This window comes from Suricata suricatta, chromosome 9, assembly GCF_006229205.1.
Source record: "Suricata suricatta isolate VVHF042 chromosome 9, meerkat_22Aug2017_6uvM2_HiC, whole genome shotgun sequence".
In the NCBI taxonomy this organism is placed as follows: domain Eukaryota; kingdom Metazoa; phylum Chordata; class Mammalia; order Carnivora; family Herpestidae; genus Suricata; species Suricata suricatta.
This window is the reverse complement of record NC_043708.1, coordinates 30,942,097-30,950,295: the sequence shown is the minus strand read 5'-3', so window position 1 is coordinate 30,950,295 and position 8,199 is coordinate 30,942,097.

Sequence of the window (8,199 nt, the reverse complement as noted above, 5' to 3'; positions counted from 1 at the left end):
CCCATGTATGTCCAGAGCCAGCACATGCTGGCACTTAGAGGCCACTTGAATGAACTTAGGGAGTGGGGAAGAATTGGGAGGGGAAGGGAATGACATCAGTTTTGGAAGGATTGAGGTTATGGATATCTATGCTTCATTCCAGTGGAGATGATTTCAAGGCCAGTGTCCCATCTCACTGTTCCTTTGCCTGACATACGCAATCCACATTTTCAAAAACAGGGTTCATCTAGCACCTTCCAGATTAATGAGACATCTCTTATATCTCCCTTATTTGCTTGGGATGGAGGAGATGGACACAAGTGGCGTTTACTGTGGCAATGTATGACATACTCTCCTCTCCTCTCTTAGGCATATATATACACCTCCTCTCCATGACTTTAAATGTGAGTTGCTTTTCCCCAATCCCTGGAATAACTGTCCCATTTACCGCAGCCTAAAAATAGACCAGGATCTGATCACAAGCCAGCCCAATTCTAGGACTTTGCTAGAAACTTCCTTAACTGTTAAGTGACCAACCAGGACAGAAATGTAGGACCACCCAGTCTGTTTATCTCCTACTGCTAGTCTGGACAGCTTTTTGTAAGGAGAATGCTTAAAATCTGTCTCCCTCTTTTCCTATAATTGGGGTTGCCAGGTAAAATGCAGGATGCCCAGTTCAATATGAATTCAGATAAACAATGAATATATTCTTAGCATATGTATTTCCTATGCAATATTTAGGATACACATATACTAAATTATTCATTGTTTATCTGAAATTCAAATAGAATTGGAGCATCCTGTATCTTTTGCTAAATCTGGCAGTCCTACCTATAACACAACCCAGCTGCAAAAGATCAAGTCCCACAATATCTATTTGCTTTTATTAAGATTTTAACGTAGTCTCTTGTGTCATTTATTGCAAACTAATAATACTGTATGTAACCATATAACATTTAATCAATTTCAGTGACTCTATGAACTTGGCCTTTCTGATATAGGCATTTGTTGTGAAAAGTCCAGTGCACTTTGCTCAAAAATAGCAAATGAAATTGGACTCTTGAATAATCTAACCACTGCAGGGAATGTGCAGAGAAAAAGGAAGAATAGTAAAAAAAATTCTTATTTTTCTTACCTAGCCCCAGAAACTCTTGTATATTGACACTATTTTGAATTTCATTCTAGAAAAACACTGTTTTGAAAATTCATTCTGGAAAATTCTAGATGTGGAAATAACTTAACATGGGAACGCGTACTCTTTGCCCCATCATGGGTTGAATATTGATCATAGAATTCCTAGAAATTCATTTGTTCTTTGATTTCTATTTTGTTTGGCCCTGATATCACTGAAGGGGAGGAGTAAAGAATCTTTAAAAACTGACTAGAGGCTAAGGAAATGCTCAAACATTAGAAATTGTTTGTGTAGGGGTAACCTGGATGGCTCAGTGAGTGGAGCATACAACTCTTGATCTCAGGGTTAAGTTTAAGACCCATGTTGGGTATAGAGATTATGTAAAAAAATTTTTTGGTTAAAAAAATAAAAAGTAAATGACTAAGAAAATACTAAGACCCTTCTCACACATTCACTAAATTTTAGCATATTAAGAGCTACATATGGAATCGAACATCCTCAGAAATATTTCACTTAAAACCATTTTTAACTCTAGGGCCATTGGGTCGTTCAGTTTACTTAAGCGTCCAACTCTTGATTTTGGCTCAGGTCATGATCTCATGGTTCCTGAGATCAAGCCGAGGGTCAGGCTCTGCAATGAGTGTGGAACCTGCTTGGGATCTCTCTCTCTCCTTCTGCTCCCTCTCCCCCATTTGCACACTTGTACATGCAGCATCTCTCTAAATAAATAGCCATTTAAAAAAACATCTTCAACTCTAAAATAAAACTGCTACTCATAAATAAGAGTTATGAACTCAGATAGGGATCAATGTCTTAACTATACATATAATTTGTCATTCAAATTTTAAAGGATGTTATTTATTGGTCATTTTAATCTTGAAAAAAATCTATTTAAATACAAATTCCTCCAGCAAGATCTGTAGAATTGGAGGATATTGTTTTATAGTTTTAGCTCTTACATTTAAGTCTATGATCCATTTTAAGGTAATTTTTGTGCATATAGTGTGAGGTTAGGGTCTAACTTTATTCTTTTGCATGAGGACATCCAGTTGCCCTACCACCATTTTTCTAAAAAGACTGTCTTTTCCGCATTGAATTGTTAGTATATAGAAATGCAAGGAGTGCCCAGGTGGTCAGTTAAGCGTCTGACTTCAGCTCAGGTCATGATCTCATGGTTTGTGAGTTCAAGCCCCACGTCAGACTCTGTGCTGACAGCTCAGAGCCTGGATCCTGCTTCAAAGTCTGTGTCTCATTCTCTCTCTGCCCCTACCCCACTTTTGCCTTGTCTTTCTCTCTCTTAAATATAAATAAATGTAAAAAAATTTTAGAAATATAACAGGTTTTTATATATTGATCTTGTATCCTTCAAACTTGCTTAAGCAGTTTATTAGCTCTAATAGTTTTATGTATGTTTCTCAAATTTTCTATATACAAGATGATCTCATAGACTCATAGAAATCCAGATGCCTCTTATTTCTTTCTCTTATTCAACTGACTTGGCTAGAACCTCTATACAATGTTGAATAGAAGTAGTAAGAGTGGACATCTTGTTTTATTCCTGATACTAGGGTGAAAGCTTTTTTTTTTTAAGTTTTTTAATGTTTTATTTATTTTTGATACAGAGAGAGACAGAGCATGAGAGGGGGAGGGGCAGAGAGAGAGAAGGAGACACAGAACCGGAAGCAGGCTCCAGGCTCCGAGCTAGCGGTCAGCACAGAGCCCGACGCGGGGCTCGAACCCACGAATATGAGATCTGACCTGAGCCAAAGTTGGAGGCTTAACCCACTGAGCCACTCAGGCGCCCCGGGTGAAAGCTTTTAATCTTTTAGTCACCCCCAAATATTACGTTAGCTGTAGGTTTTATGTGATTTCCTTATCGGGTTGCAGGCGTTCCTTTTTATTCCAAATTATAGAATGTTTTTTTTATCATAAAATGGTGTTAGATTTTGTCAAATGCTTTTTCTTTGTCCATTGAGATGTTTTGTCCTTTGCTATATTATGTTGATTGATTTTGTTAAACCAATCTTCCATTCCCTATTTGGTCATGGTATTTAGTCCTTTATATTTGTTGCTGGATCCACCTTGCTAGTATTTTTTTTTTTTTTTTTTGAGATCTCATGTATGCTAGCAAGCTGGGGGAAGGGCAGAGGGAGTGAGAGAGAGAATCTTAGGCTGGTTTCACACCCAGCTCAGAGCCCGAAGCTGCCAGAGCAATAGCAGCAGGCTCGATCTCAGGACTGTGAGATCATGACCTGAGCCAAAATCAAGGGTCAGACACTTAACCTACCAAGCCACCCAAGTGCCCCTGGTCTTTAGTTTTTTCTTAGGATATCTTTGTCTGGTTTGGGGATCAGGGTAAAACTGGCATCATAAAATTAGTTGGGAAATCCATCTTCTAATTGTGGGAAGAGTTTGTGAAGGATTAGCATTAATCTTTTTAAACATTTGGGGTAGTGGGGCACCTGGGCGGGCTTAGTCAATAGGGTAGGTGACTCTTGATCTCCGGGTCATGAGTTTAAGCCCACATTGTGAGTAGAGTTTATTTTAAAGAAAAGAAGGAGGAGAGCAGCTTTTTTTTTTTTTTTTTTTTAATTTTAAAACTAAACATTTGGTAGAATTTGCTAGGGACATCACCTTGCCTGGACTTTTCTTTGTGGGAAGGTTTTGATTACTAATTTAATCTCTTGTTATAATTCTATTCAGATTTTCTGTTTCTTCTTAATTCAGTTTTGGTAGTTTGTGTGCTTCAAGGAATTCACCTAGGTTATCTAATTTGTTGACATTTTGATAATATTCCTTTATAATTTTTTCTTACTGTTGGTAGTAATATCACCTCTTTCACTCTTAACTTTGGTAATTTGGATTTTTCCATCTCCTTTTTTTTCTTGGTTTAGATAAAGATTTGTCAATTTTGTTGATATTTTCAAAGAACTAACATTTGGTTTTGTTTATTTTTTTTCCCTCTTTCATTTATCTCTGCTATGGTCTTTATTATTTACTTCCTTCTGCTTGCTTTGAGTTTAGTCTTTTTCTAATTTTTTAAGTTGGAAGGTCGTTACAGATTTGAAATCTTTCTTTTTAATATAGATGTTTACAGCTATTCATTTCTCTCTCTTTTTTAATATTTATTTTTGAGAGAGATGGAGTGCGAGCAGGGGAGGGGCAAAGAGAGGGGGAGACACAGAATCAGAAGCAGGCTCCAGGCTCTGAGCTGTCAGCACAGAGCCTGATGTGGGGATCATGACCTGAGACAAAATCGGACACTCAACCAACTGAGCTACCCAGGCGCCCATATTCATTTCTCTTTAAGCACTGCTTTAATTACATCCTGTACAAGTTTGTATGTTGTATATTTTCATCCATCTCAAGGTGTTTTCTAATTTCCCTTGTGATTTTTTCCCATGACTCACTGGTTATTTGAGAGTGTTTAGTTTATTTTCCACATATTTGCAAATTTTCCAAATTTCCTTCTGTTCATTGATTTCTAATTCTTTTTTTAAGGGGGGCATTTTTCACAGGTCTTGAAGTGAGTTCCCAGGCTGTGTAGTAATTGAATTCAGTAAAGTTAGAATATTATTTGCTACTAGAACTTTCAAATCATATTCCAACTTACTTTCCAGACGTTTGGTTCAAGTTTGCCATGCATAATTCTTCATGATGAATGAAGTCCAGTTTGAAATAAACTTTATGCAGTGAAAGTAGGCAGAAATTCTCAATGGCCAGGATTATTCAGTGACATTTTCTGTGCTATTCTATACTAACCATCTGGGTTTTGTATATTTGAAGTTTTCTTGACAAATCATTATGAGCCCAGCTGCTTTTACTTATTTTTAATTTTAGGCTTCCATATGAATAGCCCCTAGTGAATGGCGTGAGAAACTGTTAAAAACAGTTATTGTTTATTGCTACAGGTATGTGGTCATATAGCCAAGATTTCTTTTGCAGAGATGGTACCATGGATTTATAATGTTTATTGAGCATTTTTAGTGTTCAAATACCATTTAGAAAATAAAATTGGACAGTTCTCCTTCCCCAAAGTAATATATGCCCAAGCAGAAACAAGATGTTTTTCTGGTACAGAAGTCATGGTCTTTTGGGTTCAATAGTAATCAAGGACATGCTGCTGGAAAATGAACTGACCACAGCATGTGTTTATAAAATGTTTCCCCCTTCCTTCTGAATAAACTACATGAACATGATTAACATTCCTAACCACAGATCCCATTTAAGTTGGAGCAGTGATGTACCTGGTTATCTATGAGTTTGCTGGAAAGTAATTATTATTCAAATCACAAAATGATAAAGCTATGGGATCTCAGAAATCACCTGGTGGAATCCTTTCACCATTCAAAGTTTGTTTGAGTCACCATTGAATCTACAGCATGAAGAAGAGTTCCTGGCTCACTAGTAGATGGGTGAAAGAATCTTCCTGAAATGCTCCTTCTCAAGACTCGCTTTTCTCTTTCATGTCAGGTTCAGATTCCTTTATCTGCATGTCAACTCCCTCTGTGATATGTCTCCACCAAATCTGTAATAAGATTTTCTGTTATTCCTCATCACATACAGACTAGGTAAGCAATTACCACCCCTTCCCTATATACCTCCACGTACTCTCCACAATCTTCTACATATTCTGAGGTCCACTTCATCCAAATTCTATACATCTATGAATCCCTTCCACATTATTTTCCCCCCTAAGATTCTGGTCATGCTTGCTTTAGCATCATTGTTTACCATTTAAATGCTTAACATCTCTACGTCCCTATGCAGTTTTTAAAAGTACATTACATCATTTCTTTTAGTATTATAACAATCCTGTGCAGTTGGACATGAATTAATTATTCATTCATTCGAGAAATGTTCATTGAACACTCACTGTGTGCCACTGGCCTGGGTAGACATAAAGGATATAATAGCAAAAAAAGAAGAACCAATGTTCATAGTACTTACAAGACAGAAACAGACTTTAACCAGATTATCATGCAGTAAATGTAAGATTACAACAATAATTAACAATTGCTAACATCTACTGGACATTTATTATGTGGCTGGAACTGTTCTGAGTCTTTTATAGACTCGTTTAATTTTCTCAAACACCCTAGGAAGGAAGTACTATTGTTCCATATTGCATGTAGGAAAATAACAGTTGTGGTACATGAAAGTATGTGAGGCCTCAGTTTCCACATGCATTCAATGGAGTTGTTACAATAAATTCTTACTGGTAGAGCCCTTAGATCAGTGTCTGATTTGTATTAAACATGGCTAAGTATTAACTATGATGATGATGGCAGTGAGAGATGAAAAGAGGAGATCCTATCAGAGACATTAAAGAGAGCTGTGATATAAAGGACAGGTAGGTGTGAATGAGACCAAATGATGATTGGGGGAGGGAGGTGCTCCAAGCAAAGGTAACAGCACATGCAAAGGCTCTGTGGGGGGAAAACCTAGAAGAAGGCCCATGTGGCTGAAGGTGGGATGGGGATACGGTATCAGGTAAGGGGGCAGTTAGATATCTGTTAGATTCTGTAAGGACCTGGCGCTACTAAAGACTTCAGTCTTTAAGAGTCACTGAAGGGTTTTTAACAGGAGGCTTCTATGATCAAACATGCATTTTATAAGATTATTTTGACTGTTGTAAGAAAAAAGGATTGGAAGTGGCTGTGAGTGGATTATAGTAGATGATTAGTAAGTTTTAGTAATGCAGGGAAGAAAATATGGTAGCTTCGATGAGACTACTGAAAGTGGAGTTGGAGAGAAGTAGTTGGATTTAATATAAAAAGAATCTGGTGATGAATTAGAGTGGGGGATGAGAGGCAAGACATTAGGGTAATGGTTAGGTATTTAGAACGCCTGGAAAAAGCTAACTTTTAAGAGGGAAACCATGAGTTCAGTTATATACATATTGAATTTGAGGTACCTCTGAGACTTCCCAGAAAAATTGACAATAGCCTGAGCTCAGATATGTAATCAAAGCTGGAGTTGTTGACGTGGAGGTGGTGGCATAGTCTTAGGCATGGACAAGAATATTCAGGAGTGATATCAAGTAGGAAGAAGAGAGAAGGCCTAGTATTGAGATGTTTGGGTTTAATGCTAGAGTAGAAGAGGATGTACTTGCAAGGAGTCAGAGTAGCCAGAAGCATAAGGAAAAAAGTGGAGGAGTTTTGCTATGGAAACTGGGACTAAAGAGCAGTTCGAGGAGAGAGTGATCAATTGTGTCGATTGTTGCTGAAAAATCAACAAGATGATTGAAAAATGTTGGATTTGTTGACACCAATGCTTCACTAGTGAGGTACCCACGATCTCAATCAGAGCTCCTTCAGGGGTGTGGGAATGCGGGACTGAACAGTGAGTGGAAGGAAGGAAAATGGAGGCAGTTAGATGCATAACTAGAAAGGAACTTAGGATCCAGGAAGTTTTGTTTGGTTTTTGTTGTTGTTTTAAATATTTATTTTTGAGAGAGACAGAGTGCAAGTTGGGAAAGGGCAGATAGAGAGGGAGACACAGAATCTGAAGCAGGCTCCAGGCTCCAGGCTCTGAGCTGTCAGCACAGAGCTCAATGCAGGGTTCGAACCCACAAGTCATGAGATCATGACCTGAGCCGAAGTCCAACACCCAACCGACTGAGCCACCAAGGTGAGCCCTTTGTTTGTTTTTTAATGAAAAAAAAAAAGGTTGAGAATGTTTAAAAAAAATTAAGAGGGACCCTATTCAGAGGGAAAAATAATTGAAAAGATACACAGATGAAGCCAGACTGTGCAGTCTACAGGGAGGAGTTGTGAGGAGGCAGGGAAGAAGAGATAAAAAGCACAGGAAAAGAATCTGACCCTAGTTAGAAGGAAGGACTGCTCCTCTGCTGATATAGGAGAGAAAGAAGACAGGATGGGTACAGGTGAAGATAGGATTATAAGATTATAGGAAGAAGATGGGGAGTGCCCATGTGATAGTTTCTTTTTTTTTTTCTGTCAAGGAAGACAGGCTCATCTACTGAGAATATAGGACAAGAAGCGGGGAACCAAAATTTGATGAGAGAGGGAGTGATTGAACAGAAAACCGGAGAGCAAGGTGACCCAACCTGAGTGATGTTTAGG